Here is a 20324-nt window from a genome sequence, read left to right as displayed (position 1 = left end):
ACAAACTGTCATTCCAGACCATACTAGCAAACCATTTTAACAACAATTTCTTCAGAGCTACCAGCACCAGATACCATTCTGAAGATACAAGAAGACTAATATGGTATAATCTACCATATGGAATATGGTAAATATGGTATAAACTACTTCATAAAGTGCTTAATCGTAATTGTTATAAGTTGTTTTCAGGTATAAATCAGAAAGAGCTTTTCTAACTTGTTTGGTTTGATTTATGACACTTTTCAAATCTTCTTTTGTACTAATAGCTGTAATTCTGTGTAGTACGACTATACATGTAAGCATCCCAGGAGATTTATTCATCTAATATCACCAGTAATAATGAGATCCAACTAAGTGTTAAATGGAAAACTGGCAAGTCATAAAAATGACTTTTAAATATAGTCTTCATTTAATTGTTCATGCCATTGTTCTTAAGTATGCAACATGGATACTTCTGTCAATCTGTAAAATGAGGACTACAGAACAAATCCCCATCTCTTTGCTGCCTTTAAGCCAATGCTATATGCTAAAGGAAGCATTATGCTGAGAACAAGTCAGTCTTCGATACATACGCATTTTACATCACAGCTCCTTAGGATTCATATGTAAGAAATCAAGAAGAAAACTCCTCACAAATTGAACATTTTGTGGTATGAGTCACACACAAAGAAATAACTTCCAGAAAAAGCAGATCCAAACATATCTTTTTTAGATATTAAGTAGTTTGGAGTTTATCTTACTTGAAAGGAAGCAGATAAAGCAACAAAATGGTGATCTGAGATTATTTTGAGCCTGCTTGCACACATGCTTGTGCAGGCCTCTGCCTCCATTTGTCAAGGGAAGTGCTGTGTGTTCTGCATCTGCTTTTGGCTACTTGTTAGCTCTTAACACCCAGATCTTCCATTTCCACCTGCACCAGTGATGGCATAACTACATTAAAAAATAGCTGAATACATTATTTCCATTTTTTCTGCAAGCACTAGTTAGCAAACATGCACCAATATATCAGTAAAGTTATTTTTAAAATAATTTCCTGATTTCAGATTTACAGTACAAGACAGACTCCTGATTTCAGATCCATAGTACAAAACAGAAATATAAATAAGAGTCTAACGTATAAATAATCTAAAAAAAAAAATATGTTCAGTTAAGATTTTGGGATTAAACTGTAAATTTCTGAAAGTTTGATTTATTACTGATGCTTTTAACAATGGAACACTTGTAAAGACACTCCAAATCAAAAAGGAAACAAAGGCTTTATTCACATTAAGTGATGTATCATTAAGAGACCCAAAGTATTAAAATACCTGTCTTGTTATAAGATTTCCATTTCCATGCCAACAAACACTTAGTCTTTAATAAGTAGCTAAAAAATTTTAATTAATGCCAGTGATTTTTCCTTTTTATCGCAATCTGTAAGAGCACTCATCTGCAAGCCTACAGTAGGCAGTCTGAAAACAGTCTATGGTAAAACATGATAATGTGTCAACAGCGCACCTCCCTGTGAGTGGTCCACAAAACAGTCTGAGAACTGACAGCGGTTTTACCATTCCAGAAAGGCTTGGGACCCACACATTCTTAAACCAATTCCCACAGCACAGCTAAGTGTGGGCAATTGAGTTGTTATCTGATGTGTTAAAAAATGCACACAATTCAAAATTGTGAGAGACTGACACATAAAACACACATCTTTTAAAACTAATGCATAAGATCTAATGGAAAAGAATTAACAGAAAGAGCAGTGGAGGCTTAAAAAAAATAAAAAGGCCACTCCTAGAGACTAATGGGAACCATACCACCACAGCTCAAAACAGATGGAAGTCACGACTAACAAAACGTCAACACTTGAGTGCTTTCCATGGCTTGACATCTTGAAGTGAAGAAATGACTGCATCAACAGAACACTGCCAAAGTCCGAAGGGGGTCTGGCTCTCCCGCGTTCAGCCATCTTCCCCATCACCGCAGCAGGCGGCACGGATTCCGCCCAGGCAAACCATTCCCGAGCTGCCGCTGGCCCTTTAAGTCGGACCCCATGACAAGCGGGAGGAACGGACCTCCGGGACGGCCGCCCCGCTCTCCCCCGCCCTCCGGCCGGCCCGGAGCCGGCCGCGCTTTGGCCGCGACACGGGCGCAGGGGCCGAGGGTGCCGAGAGCCGCAGGAAACTTTGGCGGGAGGCGAGCGCGCCGCGCCCCGGCCGCCCCCTGGCGCCCCGGGTAAGCTCGTCCCTCCCGTCTCCGTTACGCGGGACACAAAGCTCCGACGGGGAAAGGGGAGGCTCCCGGTGAGAACTCGACGCGCGCTCTCCGTCAGGCAGGACGGGACTCCCCCCGCCTACCCGCACCGCAGCTCCGTAGCCGCCGCACTCCGCTGCCCGCCGGGGTAGAGCCGGACTCGGCAGCCGGACGGCCGCGGCCCCAGCTGCCTTCAGCCGGACAGCCGCGCTGCAACGGCTTTACAGCGGCCCCCAGGCAGCTTGCCGGCGCCGAGGCCGGCAGACCTCCCCTAGAGATACCCGCAGGGAGGCGCCGCGCCTCGGGGAGCGCGGCCCGCCCGATGCAGAGCGGCGCCGCGGCACGTGTGCCTGGACAAGGGCGGTGCAGCCAGGGGAGGCAAGCGTCCAGCCACCGACCGGCGTACGGTACCCTTCCACCGGGAAAAGGGACCGGCCCTCGCCGCGGGGCTGGGACGAATCACCACAACTCCAACTCCCTTCTCCTCTTCCCCCCGCGCACGAGCTAAGGCGAAGCATATGAAACTCACGGGAGACACAACGCGCGCCGCCGGCTGCCGGCCGAGCTGCCTCAGCGTTGCTGGCGGCGGCGACACCGGGGGCTACCGTCGCCGCGAAGCCCCTTCCTGCCGCCCCGCTGACCCCGCCCCTGCAGGACCGCCCCGTCCCCGACGCCCCGCCCCCCGGTGGCGGCCCCGCCCCGCCCCGCCCGGCGCGGGGGACGAGGCGCCTCTCACGTCTGCCTGCGCATTTCTCCGGGGGAGGGCGGGCACGAGGTGGGAGGGGGAGGTGTTGCAGGGGCGGGGCGGGGCCACTCCTGATCCGGCGGCAGGCTGTGGAGGTCTCGGGTCATCTTAGAGGGGTGCGAGCGGTGTGAGTCCGGGAGAGGGAACAAATCGCCCCATCCCTCCCGCGGCGCGGGCGGGCTCGCAGGTCTGCCTGCCCTCTGAGCGGTGCCGACCCCGTCTGGCTCAGGCGCCCAGGGCAGAGTCACGGGTCCTCCCGGAAAATCAGCGGGTTCTCCACGAGCGGGCCGGTGGGTTGAGCAAGGACCCCCCTGTGGGGCGGGGCACTCCGGTGCGTTCAGTGCTGGCTGCGGCCCCTGTCTCCGCGCGTTGCGGGCAGGAGCCGATGGGTCCGCGTGCTGTCAGTCCCGGGAGCTGAAGTCCGTTTTGCCGGTGGTTGCAAGTTGTAGCGATAAGTGGGGGGAACGGTCTGCAAAACCCTCTGGCGGGAAGGAATTCTAAAGCCTGTCCGCGAGGCCTCAGCATGCGCGGCTTTGTACACCCTTTGCTTCGGTGAACAGCACTACAGGCCGCCGGGCACCTGCAGCTCAAACGAGGACAAACAGGCGTTTCCCGGGGCGAGAAAGTTTGGCCCGACTGGAGCCGAGGGAGCTGTGACAGCTCCCGGGTAACCCCCTGGGGTTACTCTAGATAATGGGGAGCCAGAGTAAGGCAGCCTCGAGGAGTGGGTGCCAAGGATAGCAGTCAGCTTGTTGAATCCCAATGTACTTGAATAAGGTAACAGTTTCAGTGGAATTCATAACATTTAATAGCAAGCTGAAGCTTGGGCAGGTCATAAAATGAACTGTGTCATATATACCTCATGCCCACTGCATGTGAACATTGCTCAGCATCTTTGACTGAACGGGTTCGTGCAGGAGACCTTTGAGAGATCCATCTACATAGGTCAACTGGAAGAATTAGGACCCAAATCCATTATATTCCAGGGGCAATGTAGTGAAGCATTCATTTGTTAAGCCAGAGTGGCTTAACAATGCTTTAAAATACAAAAATATATATGGGAAGATGTGATTCTTCAGGTTAAGGTAATACCTTGTTGTATATATAGATCTACCAACTTCTTTATGAAACCAAACTTGGGTAATGGGGCCTGTGATTGGATTTCTACAGTATTTCTACAAAAGCTAGATGTATTATCATGACAAAGGATTTTTCTTATTCATATAAAATGCAAGATACACTGACTTCATGAGTTAATTCTATGACGCCTATTCACATTTCCCAAAGTAAAGCACATCATTGGATTTTGGTCTTGTTTTTATTGCAAATGCCTGGTACTTTTTCTTCAGAAGGCGAAAACTTGCCTTTCTGAAGCATATACATAGCAAGCAATTAGTGATTAAAGTATCCCAAAGATGTTTTTATTCTTTGATGACAGGAAATATTAAGCTCTTTGAACAGAAATGATGACTTAGAGGCTCCCACTGATTTGCTGAGTCATGCCAGCATTTCTTTGTAGACCTCTTCATCATTCAGAGTGCTCATAGAAGTTTGTGCCAGACTTCCCCTATATTATTGAGCCAGCGCGTGAAACTGAACACTATAATTGCAAAGACCTGGTCTAAGACTTTCAGACCTTACCCTGAGCAAAGTGTTTCAGTGGTCCTTTTGTGAAATGGCAAGCTGACACACACATCTGGTACCTTGCCAGGAGCATCCCAAAGGTCTGTCCCCACCTTTCGTTCTGGCTGGAATGGTGTGGCTTACAGAAGGGTGCAGCTGCTTTACAATCTCTCACAGACACAGGGGGCTACAACCTCTTCTAGAAATGTTTCCCGTGCTACCTGCTCATATGCAAATTCATTCATTTGTATGGATTAATTTGTATTCTCTAAACAGTATTTGTAAAGGAAAGTATGGACAAGAATTTGGAGAAGGAGCTCAAAATAGTCAGTATGTCAATGTTCCATGAATTAGAAGGTCCTGTTTTATGAGAATATTAGGACCCTAGAATGCAGGTCCTTTCTGTAAGTGCAGAACATCTGGTTATAGGCATTAATAAAATAAATCAAATTGTTTGAAAATAAAAAGATAAAGAAAAGCATTGAAGAATTATATTACCAACTTTGAAAAGTATTTGGGAAATAGAGCAAACTTGGGGTCTATTAAGAGGATATTTTTTAAAATTTTGTTTCTGATTTTTAAATATTTTCTTCGAAATTAGAGCAAAGATATTAAAATCTCAGCTTTTCATGAGTATTTTTGTACTGAAGTCATTAATTTGAGTAGAATCAGCCAACTATTTTATTTTTCATTATGGTAAACATTAGACAATCTACCTTAGGCTTCATGTTTAATGTCTCTCTTTCTAATTCTCCTGTATTTACCTCCATTTGCTCATATTGTTTTCATTACTTTGACTGTTGTTTGAATGCTTTTTAACTTTCATTTCTATGACCCACCTGGTGACCTCTGTACCAAAGTGATTTCTTATTGCTTCACAAAGCAAATAAAAATCAATACACTAAAATGTGGTGGTTAACTTTTACCTTCTCCTTTTCTGAAATCCAAGACTAAACTTAAAGTGTCCTTTTCTTTGAATGTGAGATTTCCTAGCATAGAATAATAAAACACCTTTTGAACTTTATTTTGTGACTTATGCTGTAGCCTCCTAGTGTGAAGTGCAGAAAAATAAACAAACCATGCACTAGATCCTGTAAAGTGCTAAGCTCCCTGTAAAACTGACTTCACTGAGTTGAAGAAGTATTTCTTACTGTGCTGGTTTAGCTGAAATCCAGGTGATTTTCTATGCAGTTAGAATCTTTTATTTTTGGTAGCTAGCACAATCTTTTGGTTTGAATTTAAGATGAAAATAGTGAGATAACATTGCATTTCCCTGGGATAGTGCCTTCTTCTCAGTAGCTAGACTGTGTTTTAGAAGTTGGTATGAAAATAATGTAAGGACTCACTGATATTTTGGCTGTTACTAAGGAAACCAAGGACTTCGTCACCTTTCTGATTGCAGGTACATGGCAGCTAGGAGGGGAGCACAGTTGTGACAGCATCCAGATTGACGTACAGAGTGGTTAATGCAATATTCTCTACCGTTAGTGTCATGCTTGGTATAAAGCTGGAGCTGGCTTTTCTGGCTGGGGAGTTCAGGTTTTCCTCCTAGCTCAGTTAGTTCCATTCTGCTTCAGTTCCATTCAGGACTTCAGTTCCATTCCATTTGGAGCTTTGTTGGAATTTGACCTTTTCCTATTCTGCCATTTTGCAGTTAGCTTTTGGCCTGTTGCCTTTTGCTTTCTCACTGGAGTTGGCTGTTTGGGACAAGGGTGCTCTCCTATCTGGGACTGGCTGTTTGGCAGAGAGTTCGTGAGAAATTGCATTGAGTATAATTTATTTCATATCTTATTATTACTATTATTAGTACATTATTATTGTCTTATTAAACTATTCTTATATCAACTCATGAGTTTCTTCCTTCCTTTTCATTTTTCTCCCCTACCCCACTTGGGGCGAGGGAGAGGGAGTGAGAAAGCGGCTACTGTGGTCCTAGTTGCAGGCTGGGGTCAAACCACAACATTCCTTCTTGCATGATTTGGTATCTACTTTTACTTTAGTGACTTCCTGGTTAAAAGCAAAATATTCTGAATATTCTTTTTTCAATAAAGATGATTTATTGTAATGTTTTTGTGGGAAATAAACCAGTGGGGGGTTATCTTTAGCTTGCAAATCCTTTCTTTAAATCTTCTGCATTAGGTCCCAATTCAGCAAGGACTTTAAGCATTTGGAAGTTAGGTGTATGCTAAAGCAACTAAATTTAGACTTTTGACCTGAAAGTTTTATCAAAAGATTTGTTTGGTCTGTGGTAACAATCTCATGGTAATGTACTTGGGATTTGTTGTATGAAAGAATAAACTTAATTCAATGTCCTGAGCTCTTGAACTGTGGAAATCATATATTGAAGATTTTAATTATCCATGTCTTAGCCATGCAGGCAATCACCACCTGCCATTTATAGATATCTGAGAAAATATTGTTTGAACATGTCCTAAAAGCTTTTGAGTCATGCAGTCTTCTTGCTTGTACTTCCATAACACAATATTGTTACTGGGAAACAGCTATAATAAATCTTAAATCATCAAGATATAAGCTACTGACCTTTATGAATTATTTTAGATAGAGTGATCAATTTCAGGCTTTGAGCTCTTTGCTTTAAGCACCATTTATTCTATTTTTGCCACAGATACTTATTTCCTTTTTCCTTCTATTTTAGGCAAAACAAAATGCTATCCTTCGCGTTATTCTCTGGCATGTATAAAAGCACAGACTGCATCAGATACTGAAGAGCCACGTGGAGATTTTACTTTCCAAATGGAGCAGCATGCTGGCAGCATAAAGGATGAAAGTCTTTGAAGAGCTCTTTTGAGGACAGAAATCCGCCCATGATCCCCTTCAGGCTGCAATCTTAGTCATCGTTTTTTCCAAGATTTTTTTCAAACACTCACCAAGATAAATTCCAATTTAAAAAAGAGTCCCTGTGAGCTGGATATATATTATATAGATATATAACACAGCTGTAGTTAATGCATTTTTCGTATCTCAGTATAATGCAAAAATACAACAAAACAAATACATTTACATTTGAGGCTTAATTTTATCCAGGCAAACAGACATATGCCACAAATCCAGTTATCTCAGCTAGCATGCTTAGCAAAACTGTACCTCCTGTGTGCAATAAATGATCTCTGCAGACTACAGAGGAGGGAAGCTTTTGGAGGCACTGCTACTTATATAATGCCTTTCCTGTGAAAGGAAGATGTTCATTTCTAGCTCTGCTACATCAATACTTAAAGAAGAAAACAATAAATCATATCAGTGTTTTAAAATAAATTATTCTTAAAACTGTATTACCTAGAGTGATGCCATATTTTACATATCATTGCAAATAATTTCTAATAAGACATAGTTTCAGAGCAGAAAATATTTATTGTATCTGTCTCATCTGTTTGGGTGTTGCTATCCTGCATATACACTAGCCTTTGGGTCTCAGAGCATTGGAGAAATCTGACATGGCTGAATGTATGTACGAGTGACTACTGGTGGTGTCATTAATCTGAATGTTCCTACTCAAATAACCAACCTTGGCACCCTTTGCCTCAGAGATCTCTACATAGGTCTCATAGGTTGTATTTTTTTCCTTTATTATGATTTTTTTTTATTGGTTTTGAGGAAAAAAAAAAAAAGTCAGAAGTCTATGGTAATATTGAAACAAGACTTGCAAATAAACATTAAGTAGATTTGAATTGGGCCTTTGTCAAGGGTTTTGATTGTGAGGTGACAATCAAACCCTGGCAGATGTATTGTTAACCTCCTCTCCCCCCCCACTTCCGTTTTTTGTCCCTCTCTCTCCCTGCTTCCCACTCAGGACAGGCGATTGGGAGGAAAAGAAGGACAGAGAGAAAAGAGTTGGAAAAATTAAAGATGTTTTACTAACACTACTAATAACAATAGAGAAAATAATACAAAATATACAAAACCAATATTGAAAGTCTCAGTAACTGCAGAGCCGGCACCCAGAGTCCTGGATTGGACTCTGCAGCCAACAGGAGCTGGATTCAGTCTGTCACTAGGCCTCAGTTCACAGGGATGACTAGCAAGATATTCTCCTAATGTCGACCTTAAGTAAAAGGGAAAAAAGGAAAGGGACGAGAACTTCGTGATCTCCCACTTTTATACAGAGTATTCACGTGAATGGAATGTTGTACACAGTTGGTCAGTTTCTTGGTCACGTGTTTCTTGTTGCCCCTCTTGCGAGATGTCCATCCATGCTTATCAATAACTTTGCATTCCATTGCTATGTTTATCAAAACATGTATCTGGTTCTTCAGGAAAATGCAGGCTTTAGCTAAGGCAAAAGCTGAGGCTAAAACTGAAGGCTTTAGCTGAGAGGCAAATTCACCAAAAGAGAAACTTGGTTTTTAACAAAACAAAGACAGCCTTAGACTCCATCTTTAAATTGTCTCCTAAGAATTTGGTGTAGTAAAACAGTGGTTTGACATTAATCATTTGTACTTAACTGCATTAAGCAGTGACTGATTGTAGGTCCTACCTCACCACTAAATTCTGCTGTATTTACTCAGAGACCTGATGACTAAGCTGCAGATACAATCTCTAGTGAGATACATCACTCTGAAAGGTTATTTTTTCTCTTGTGCAAGAATATTTGTTTACAGAAAGAGAAGTAATAGTAAACATGAAAATGTTTTGAGAGAGCCTAGCAGTAGTCCTTTCTGCCTGTTGGAGGGTTCTACTGCTGCTACATTACGAGTATTTACGAAGTACTTCCATTACTCAATTTCAAGATAAAACTACAAAATAATCCTAGATTTCAGAAAACTAACCACAGACATACTGAATAAATAAATAAATAAATAAAAGGAGATTAGGTGCTCTTCTGCTACAAAACCGTGAAAGAAGAATATCTATAGGCTGAAGAGATGAAAGAAGATAAAGGGAGTAGTGTTGCCAAATTATCCTTTGCATATAAATCCTTAATAGACTATGCATACAAATGATTGTCTAGAACAAGACAAAATCTGGCAGCAAAGTCTAGTGAACAAACAATTGTTTAACTAACTTTTAGGGGCCATTTATTCTATCCTAACATCATTTTTTTAAAGGTAGCTGTATCCAGGAACACATGAAAAGAGGCAACTTGTGAAGCTGGAGCAAATCACACTGTAGCAGCCATGTATGAGTAAGCAGATTTATGTTTTAAAGTGTGGGAAACCATCACTGAAAAATAAGCAATTGAAAAAGTGGCAACATTTAGCCATGATTTACCTAGGGGTAAATTTGCCAGTGTTGTGCCAGGCTTAAAGCAATTGTTTATGGCTTGACTCATGCATTCACACCTTTTGAAAATCCAGATAGCTGTATTTGTCGTAGGCTAGCTCCCAGTGGGTTCCTTACGAGCTAATAATGGCACTCAGGAAATGCAAAATATCACAAAATTTAATATTCTGGACAAGGATGAATATTGGAGGAGATTATTGAACAACAAATATATAACGTGACTAAGAGTGTATGTGCCATGACAAGCAGTGGTGGGATACAGGATGGATGCCAGTTCTTGCTTTGTTTCTCTCAGTAAAATCAATCATCTGTTCAAAATTAATATAAAAGAATGAAGTTACAACGCTGGTAAGAGAGGGAAAAAAAATGTAATGATTCTGTTTAATATTTACTTAGTACTTTAGGTTTATTACTGAGTATTTAAATATTACGTAACTGAGCTTCGCAACAGCAGTGTAAAGAAGACAAGGCATTTTTCCTCATTTCTACCATGTTCCACAGAATCTGGTACTCTTCCTTTCTCTAAGACTATAAATAAAGATATCCAATTGCAGATGTAGAACTAATTCGATCATCTGCCAAACTCACCATAGTATTGCATCTTTATCAAACTATCAGTCGAGCAGGATCTACAGTTGTGAAATGCAGGTGGACTGTTGATGACAGGCTATAATTGTCTGAGCATTCAGAACAACTAACAGCAATTCTTGTAGCTTGTCTTTTTTTCAAAGGTCAGTGAGAAACACTTGTCATAGTCTTGTTAAATTTCTTCCATGTGATGAATTGGTTTAGGAGGAACCTAGATGCTTCCTCCACGGCTGGCCAAGCCAGTCCTCTTTTACTGATTACATAGGGTGTTTACTGAGGTACTGTAAAGTGTGCTGAGGGATGGCTCTGCCATGGTTCTGAACTGTTTGGACTGCTCTGGATGTTGAAGCTACAGTGATGATACTTGCTCAGACTACCCAGGAAAACAGTAGAGGAGACAGAGCAAGACCAATAGCCCTGAGTGCAAAGTTAGTGAAACATGGAATTTGATCAGTAGAAGAATTGTGTGTGTGTAAGTCTATCTTCTGGATATTATGGAAGCAAGTTATAGGGAGAAAAGAAATGCCTGTAGATGAAAACTGCTGTCATACTGTTTTTCTTGCTTTCAGGAGCTGATAAGTAGGGGTTCAGTGAAACACCTAAGTAGCATCAGTGCCTGTCTTCTCATGGAAGCATATGGTTGAAGCTTCTCTCTGTTCAGGTGATGCTATAGGAATAGCCTTCAGGTAGCAGGTCTCTTGGAAAATTGTCTTACCACTAAATGTGATAGCAGCACCCCAGCATGTAAGTTTGATACGGTGTTGTGTCATGACCCATTAATTAAACGAAAGGAAAAAAAAAAAAAGTATCCTTTTGAGAAAATTCCCATCTCTGTATTCTTAAGTGTAAAGATGGGCCTTCAGCCCTGATTCTAGCATATAAACCTTGGAGAACTAAAAGGTTCAATATGTCTGCCTTTCTTTCCTCCTTTCCTTGTACTTCCTATAGGTTAAATTTAGAGGATTTTCTGTTCAGCCTGTAGATGTTACAGGTCACCACTTCACTGTAGATTTTTTAGGACACCTAACTATTTCCTCACATTATATAGGAACCCAAGAAGCTAACCCTGAGTTTTTTTATTTCACTGACTGAAGGGCTGCACTTAACTGCTATGTTGTTGGAACGATAAAGGACTCAGCACTCCGATTCAATGTGAATCACGCAAAAGCCATTTATTACAGAAGCATGTCTCCGTATATACGCAACTATTCTCTAATCACGAATCCACGCTCCAAGCATGGATTCGCTAAATGAGTATCACGGGCAGTCCACACGCTGGAGCCCCACCGATGATAGGTCCGACGACTCACGCCATGCTGAGGCCCTGTTAATGAAGAAACGCCCCTCTTTCTCACAGCAGATTCTGTTCTCAGCTTCTCAAAGTGGCCTTGAGATTCCTTTGGGCCTGACTAATTCAACAACATATCTCCTTCTAACGAAACCCCTTCACACTATGTCTTGTCCTAAACCTGTAAAATGTTGCATTTGTACAAATTATTTTCAGCCAGCCTTCTCTTACTTGGACTTTCCTTCATACCACAGATATAATCAGAGTTTTAGGAAAGAAAATATTAGCTCTATGAAACCACAATTTCAGATAGTAAAACTCATTTTGTGGATGGCAGAGTGGCAAAACACTAACAATCAGTCTCATTGTGAATTTTGTGCTGTAGATTATAAAATGAAGTAGCTACATTTCCATTAAACTCTATTAACAGCAGGGATGTGGTTGCATAATTCAGACAACCTACCGTTAAATTCTTCATTTTAACCATAGGGGAGAGGGCAGTGGGAAATAACAGTATAGAAGGTTATTCTATTCATAACTGTGAACTAGGGGGGCTATTACTATGTCCTTAGTGTAAGAAATAAAAGTGTTGCAAGAGAGGTGTTGCCCATAGTATACAATGTGCAGGCTTCATTGGATAGGAAAACACATATTTTCTGAAGCAACATTCCAATTGATAAAACTGATGATTGATTTATCAAAAAACAACAACAACAACAACAAACAAACAAACAAATGACAACAGCAAGAAAAAACAAGGCAAAAACAGATGAAACACTGTAAGAAGTGACAAATGCTCTAACATTTTGGCAAATACTCTGAAAATATATTTGAAGACTCCTAAGCAATCCCTAATGGGTGATCACTTATTTTTTCACCGGAGTTCTGGAAGAAAAAGTCTCCTCAAGAGCTTGTGTCTGGGTTTTCTGTTTTATTATAGCAGGTTTTTCTTAAGGTGAAATAACTAGTTCTGTTCACACACTGCAAAAATTTTAAGTAAGCTGGGTCTCAGTCCCTGAAAACACACAAGCATTGCACTTGATGTGTTAGGAACCTGGACTTATTTCTTTAATAAAGACTCTTAAAACAGATAACGAGTTTGTGAAAACTGCTGCTTTCAACACTAGGAATGGAAAGCCATGGTTTTGCAGATAACCATCCATTCACTTTCACGTCTTTGTCTCAGACTGCACTAATGCTGTCAGTGATAGCTTCTATTTCTTTTTGTAAAATCTTTTGTTGACATTTGCTTTTATGAAATTAAGTTTTTACAAATGTGCCTCACTTCAGTGGCATTGCTGTTCCTTGCAAGTTCCTTGGAACACTGTAATCATTAGCTTGTTAAAAAGAAGTGGTTTGTCTCATTTGTTTGTGTCACATAGCCACGTCCTTTCATGAAAGCAATTTGAAAACATTTTTAATTAAATAGCATTCATAGACAAATGCATGTGCAGGAAATGTTGATGTTTTTTCCTAAAGCTTGGAAGGAGCTGAAGGGTGGCTGAGGCCTGCTCAGTCTTCCATTACTGAGTTATGCACAAGGTCAGCTAAACTCAGCGGAAACAAACCGTCTTGAAAGAACACATCACTAGGACAAGAGGATTCACTATTACGGCCTTTGGATTTAACTTTCAAGGTTAAAAACATATCTAAAGTACATATGCCTACCCTCACTCACGTCCCAACAGGTATAGGCCATGCTGGAAAATTTAATTCCAGAATCCTATTACAAAATTCTATGAGAATCTATGTGGTTATACTGCCATGCTGTATTGAAATTAAGTTATAATTGTTACTTTCTCTGGAAATGCTTTGGACAGATTTCTTTAAGTATCCCTCTGAAATCATGGGATGAAGACAGTCAAGAAAAAGAAAATCCATTAGGTTCCAAATGCATTTTTAAACCATATTCTTTCCACTGAAGTATTGAACAGAGTCCTGATGTTATGTATATTCTACATACACATCTGTTAGTACAGCCTATTCAACACAAAGTTGTATAAAGATAACAAAATTATTAGCAAAACCAGCAATTCCTCAGTAAAATCTTAATATCTTGGTTGTGAAAGCTTTAGTCATGTAGAGATGTGGAGTGAAAGAGAGCCTGGAAAGCTACCTGTTCCATTACACTGTCTCAGAGCAGGGTCACTATGCCTAAAATGAATGCTCTTTCATTTAAATACTTGGGAAGATTATAACCAGTGAAGTTTCATGAGTAAGTAGTGTTCAAACATCATGTTGTAATGCTCTGAATGTCATAAAAAATTAAAACTGTTAAAGGGAACTACAATGATTTAGGATAATCTCCACAAGATATCATCTGACATAAATCCACTGATCTTAATAAATGTACATCACAGTCTACCAGAGGATGATTTGACCTGCCATAGACAAAGAAATAAAAACAAATATGAAATTTGAATACATACAAGCAGTAGCCGAGACAAATAAAAATGTAAGATGCAAGACCAACCTTCAAACTAGTTGGGAATATGAACTGGGATTTATAATTCTCACATGACTTAAAAACTGCAAATGTTTCTGCTTTTGGGGGCTCTGCCAGTTTCACACAAATAGATCTGTTAGCCAGGAAGTAACTCCTACTATGCAGGGCCTTACTGGACGAATATCTGCACAAAAGCTTTTTAAGTTTTTTAGTGATTTTTCAACTCAAAGCAATTGTGCTTGAGAGTGTATATCTATTGAGAATCTTGCACATTTATTTCTGAAAGGTGTATATAGATTTTTTGTAACCTACATCTGGCAACTATCAGAATATAAAAATAAACATTATTATTTTCCTTCTAAATGAGTGATTTTAGAAAAAAAAGCCCTCTTGGTAAATTACTGTTGCTGGAATACAAATTTATTAATCAATCCATTAACATTTTTGGTTGACAGTATCCCAACAAGCAATATTAAAACACAGTTGGTTTTTGTTTGGTTGGTTTAGTTTGTTTGTTTTACATCTCAGAGGACAGAAGTATACTGCTGGATTCTGTATAAATGTAGAACTGCAGTGTCAGAGCCTGAACATTATATATACTACTATATATGCTTTTGTGGGGTTTTTTTTCCACTTGTGGGAGATAGCAAATAAGACACTAAGACAGACCTTTGCACATTTTTGGCCTCAGATAGGACATACTGAAAATCACATACTGTGTTTCTAGAAGCAGGTTATCTGAATTTGTTTACTAATGATACAGAGGACAAGGATCCCATGTTTATCTCTGATGCTTGATATAGTGGGTTCCTGCTCCTGAGCCAAGTATAAGAGTGACAGTTACAACATTTGGCCTCCCCTTCAGCGAAGGGCATACAGCTGAAATGTAAAGTGTCCTAATTGTGGAATCACCAGTGGTGATTTTTCCTTAATGAAAAATCTTTGTTGAAAATGTAGTTCTGTTGGAAATGTAGTACTCAGTCATACTTACTCACATAGACAAAATACAAAATGGTGTTCTTCCTCCACAACCTGATGCAGTGGGGCAATGTTTGAAGATCTATAAAGTAACTTTATGTCGCAGGTGTCTATCCACTGTACTCAAAATATATCACTTCTCTGTGAACTTCATAAACTGAATCATAAACTGTGTTTTGTAGTGGTCTAATCTGTGTCTACAGGGTAAGAAAAAGAAAATGCAGCCTTAGAAAATACTTTCATTCATAACTGACTCTTCATCACATTTCATGCTAAAATGCATCACTAATTTTGGAGAATATTTAGAAATACTCCAAAAATGCAAAGAATTTACTATGCTCCAAAGTTACATATGTTAATACTGGTACCAGCATAGTGCTTGTGTGAACCGTGGTTCTTCTTCCAGAGTAAAAACTGAGGGAAGTGTGTTACCTGACTTAGAAAGTGTGCCAGGTTTTCCAGGGAAAGCTGATAGGAAAGCTATATTCTGCAGCTACCTCTCTCAGTGCTTGTAGCTTGTTTTGAGTTGTGGTTATGCATACTGCCTCAATTCAACAGAATTTTGCCATAGGTGTTTATACTAGTGATGTATTTTGTATCTTAGATATTATAATTGCACAAAATTACCAGCTCAGGAGAATATAGCAAGTCAGGAACAACACTACCATTGCTAGCCTGTCTCGCAGATGTGCATGCCATGGATTTCCTGTTGATGTAAGACAGAAAAGAGCATGAGGATGCATTTGAAATTGACACTAGAATAGTAATGTGATTCTTGATTATTTGAAAGTTTGCAGCACAATATAACAAACATGATGTTAACAGCAATTTAAAGGACAATATATTCTCAACTTCGATGATATAATCACAAGGTTATTTGCCTTGGAATGTATAAATAACCAGCAGATTTACTCATTTCAGATTTTGGTTCATTTAACAGATCAGGCAGTAGTTCAGTAAATATATTACTACCTGGAGCTTCTAGTTGTATAAAAAATTAACTGGTTTTATTTCATATTTGCTTAAGAGACTTTTGTAGTGGGAATATAACTCTAATAATCTAGAAAAGTGTCTTGTGTAACAAACTTTTTTTTTAAAGTAATTATGTCTCTGCTATACTACTGGCATGCTTATGCATGAAAAGTGACTGCACATCATAAAAATCTCTGATACCTTCACAATCTCTATGACTGAGACCTAAATTTAAACTTGCCATTGAAACTACCTTGTATAGACTGGTGCTGAAGAGCAAATAAATTGCTCACTTCACCAGTCAAATAGACTCTTTTGGAGTGGTATAGGCCAGGATAGCAACCAAGCCAGAGCTTCTGGCCAAGGTGAGAAACCATGCCCTCAAGAGAATTGCAAATATATCTGTACTGAGCAATCAGGCATCTTTCTTCCTTTTGGAAGCCATTGGTGAGACTCATACTGGTACGTTGCTTCCAGGAGTCAGGCTTAACCATATGCTGTTAAGAACAAAGCACAGATTGTTCTAAAAGGAAGGAAGGACACACAAAGAATGAGGAATAGTAACAAAAAAGATAAGTGAAGTTTTGGTGAAATGAATGTGAAATAGGTAGGAGTGCTTACAGGATAGAAATGAAATGGAGAATATGGTGTCCGCTGGCAGTCACGTCATGAGTTTACTCTCAAGATTGTGGTGCTGGTTCTGTTTTGGTTTTCACCACTCCCTGCACATAAATGTGTAAAGCTGTAGTGCAGTGTCTCTGGTGTGACTAGACTGCAGTGCAGACGTGCGTCACCCAAGAGGAGGCAGAGGAAAAGTTTGAATGACTGATGACAACTGGTAGCCCATACCCTGGGGAGATGTGGCGAGTGAGTGATGTGGTAAGCCTGCCAAGTCACTGGGGACAGGACAAGGCCCCTTGCTACCTCTGCAGAACACTATGTACCTGGATCATACCGTTTAGATTCTGACTTGCAGCCCCACTTCCAGGAGGGAAGAGCAATGCTGTAGGGAGACTCTTTCCTTCCCTCTTCTCCCTCATCTCAATTTATTACAAAAAAAAAAGACCTGAAAGTATAAAGCATCCTAAATGCCATTCTTTTAAGTGAAAGGGATTTGTGCAAGCTTGTTTGTTAATGTTTTAGATCTTGGATGGGATGATGACAGGATATTGAGCACATCACAGGAAAAGGATTATTTCCTGTGATGCACATAGAAAATCAGGTGAACAAAGTTTTCTATGGAAAGGCTTCTGATTCTGTGCATTTCATTGTACATATATGTGTGTGTGTATGAATAAATAAATTATACCAAGAGGAAAAATGTAAAAAATTATTTCTGGTTTTGTTAATCATTCCAGGGTTTAAGGCTTCTCTGAACAACCTGCAATTGTGTCTGCAGCCAGGTATGGTGAGTAAAAATGTACATTCAGAGAATAAATTATATTCTTGTGTATAGATGGAGCATTAGGCCTAAAACCAGTTAGCTGGCCAACAAAGTATGGCAGTTGTGGATTTCACTGTCTCAAATTCAAATTATTTTGTTAACTTATTTCATCCAAGTCTACTTGCAGGCTTCATAAATTGGTATTTTAAAAAACTCCCTTTTGGTCAAACAACATATGTAACTGTCCTCCCTAGTAATGCACTTTTTGCCAACCAATCATGTACTGCTGAGCATATTTGTTTTACCTGACTCAGCTTTTTGGGACAGAAGGGGCTTTTGCCATTGAAACAGAGCAAGGAAGAGGACTTTGAATGTAGGCAGACCTGTGATAAAAAGATTATTAGACAGCTTCACTCTTTTGTAGCCACTGGAAGCTGGAGGCATCTTTAAACTTTTTTTTTTTTTCTTTCAGTTGTTACGATTCATCATATGTCAGAGCACTAACTGCTTAGCACTCAAATAATATCAGGAATCTGTTACCTGAAACAGAGGAAGGGAAATAAAATCTAATGCAGAAAGAGATGGAAAACTAAGGAAATGAGAGCTCAAATGACTTTCTTAAGGTCATGCAGCTTCTAGTACTACTCGTAGCATCCACATTTTCTTATCTCTTGAACCTCATTATAGTATCTTAGTCCCAGGGCCCATCCTGCTTTCTGTTGCTGTCATGACTTACTGTTTGCTTGTGGAGTTTCATGTAGGCAATTCTAGTGTCTTCATTTTCTCACCTTGTATTCTGTCCTGTCCTAACTGATTCAGTCATCCTTTGAAATTACAAATGTTGATGAAGCTAATAAGTTAACCTTGCAGTTATTGCTAGCATTTTAATAATGTAACAGGAAAATCCTGCTTTGTTTGCAAAATTGAAGTCAATGGAACATTCCACAGCTAGGAATGAATTAGACCATCGGCTACCATTGTGAAAAAGATCTAAGAATACAGCTGGACATTGTGCTAGTTACAGATGCAATGTGTATGACATTTCATCAACATTAAAGTGCTGCAAGGTCAGAGATAAGACTGATTTTTCCTTTCTATGAGCTAGAATATTCTTAATTGGTCACTTACAGGACAATATTTAACTCAGGCTTCAGCTACTTTCTCTCCCTTTCCCTGAGATGCTCTAAGCACCTTGTCTATTCCCATACCCATAATTAAAATGGATTATTTTCTGAAAGAGTGAGTTAAACTGATACAGAGGCCTGTAGAAAGCCCATGTCACCACAGCTGAACAAAATATATTTCAGCAGGAGGCCAGACCTACATAAGAAAAGTCTCCCCAGAGGTTCTTGCTTTATTCACAGCTCGAGCGACCTAAAAACTATGTATTACTGCATAGAATCAGAGCTGTATTATTCCTCATGCAGTATCACCAACATTTCAAATGAAATTAAACCAAAACAAACAAAAAAAACCCCCCAAACATTCTAAGCTTAGTTTTTGAATCAGTTTTCCACTCATCTTTCCATCTTCTCTGACTTTTGCTTTATAATCTACCATCATTTTTCTGTTTAATTAAGGAAATACTGCTTCAATCCCCACATCTGTCTTGGTAATCAGTATTTTCCCTGACTTCCAGATCAGAAAGATGCTTTTCCACACACTCCCTCTCCTGTAACTCTATTTCCAGAAATCAACAAGACTTGTGTAGGATCCAGATAAGAGATCAGTATTTTCCTCCTCTCTGACCAGTAACTCGAGAGGGTATCTTGAAACATATCAAGAGCATTCTGAAGGACCATTGAGGTTTATTATAGCATAAACTAGGTTTTTCTCTCCAGGTATATTTTGTATTTTTGTATTTGACTCTTAGGATTGTTTCACTTACTGAAAAGAACACAGCAAGATGACACTGTAGACCTGTTTGTTAAAAGTCAGAATTATTTTATAGTAAATTAATCGTATGTAGATTTTTATGCTAGTCAAGTCTTTCTGGTTTATTTACTGCTACAATTCTAATGGTAGGTAGGACGAAGTTTGTGTATGTGAATTAATGTTAATTTGATTGGTTTTGATATGTAGTCTTGTGTTTCCAGTTTGCATTGTATAATGCTCATCGGTCAGTGTCAGGAACTGTGGCAGCAGCATCTTCTGCAACCTCAGTTGCCATATTTAGTTGGTATGGAGTGTATGAAGGCTAGTAATCTGTTAGGAAGTGGCGTGGATGCATCACTAGCTTGCAATGACATCCTCACTCATATTGAGGTGTTGGCTATAAAGGGTTCTTATCAACATGTGTAGCTAATTAAAAATATATAGTTTTTCCAAAGTATGGAGTTAGGAAGCAATAAGAGATTCTGAAGTTACTGCAGTGCTCAAAGATTTTGTCTCAATGCGGTTTGTACATGTGTGTTTACTTCCTCTAAAAGCCTGACAAAATTATTCTGGGAGTTATCAAAAAATGTCTGAGTGACAATGCAGTCATTGGTCCCAGTCAGCACGGGTTCATGAGGGGAAAGTCTTGCTTAACAAACTTAATTTCATTCTACGACAAGGTTACCCACCTAGTTGACCAAGGGAAGCCTGTCAATGTGATGGTTTTTTATTTCAGTAAAGCCTTTGATACTGTCTCTCACAGCATCCTCCTGGACAAGATGTCCAGCACACAGCTGGGTAAACACACAATGCAGTGGGTGAGCAACCAGATGAAGGGCTGGGCTCAAAGGGTTCTAGTAAATGGGGTTATGTTGGGCTGGGGATCAGTCACTAGCGGGGTTCCACAGGGATCCACCGTGGGGCCAGCACTCTTCAATGTCTTCATAAATCACTT

At 40.0% G+C, this 20324-nt stretch overlaps 1 protein-coding gene and 1 long non-coding RNA gene across 8 annotated transcripts in view; one reads left to right on the top strand and one right to left on the bottom strand.

Moving 5' to 3' along the window:
• Positions 1-2882, bottom strand: part of PAM (peptidylglycine alpha-amidating monooxygenase) — a 146115-nt gene extending 143233 nt beyond the window's left edge. For all 6 annotated transcript variants that reach the window (XM_065860294.2, XM_065860297.2, XM_065860295.2 and 3 more), the window contains exon 1: positions 2762-2882. The gene's annotated coding sequence lies outside the window, so the exon portion shown is untranslated. The remainder of the gene's footprint in view (positions 1-2761) is intronic.
• On the top strand, positions 1793-7890 carry LOC139826571 (uncharacterized). 2 transcript variants are annotated; one of them, XR_011736711.1, is made up of 2 exons: positions 1793-2214; positions 7257-7890. It is a non-coding gene; the product is annotated as an uncharacterized lncRNA (long non-coding RNA). The 2 variants fall into 2 exon arrangements; XR_011736712.1 differs by lacking the exon at positions 1793-2214 and adding an exon at positions 3045-3267.
• The last annotated feature ends 12434 nt before the right edge of the window (positions 7891-20324 follow it).

This window comes from Patagioenas fasciata, chromosome Z, assembly GCF_037038585.1.
Source record: "Patagioenas fasciata isolate bPatFas1 chromosome Z, bPatFas1.hap1, whole genome shotgun sequence".
Taxonomy (NCBI): Eukaryota; Metazoa; Chordata; class Aves; order Columbiformes; family Columbidae; genus Patagioenas; species Patagioenas fasciata.
The sequence above is the reverse complement of the archived record's forward strand: the minus strand, read 5'-3'. Positions and strand labels throughout refer to the sequence as shown.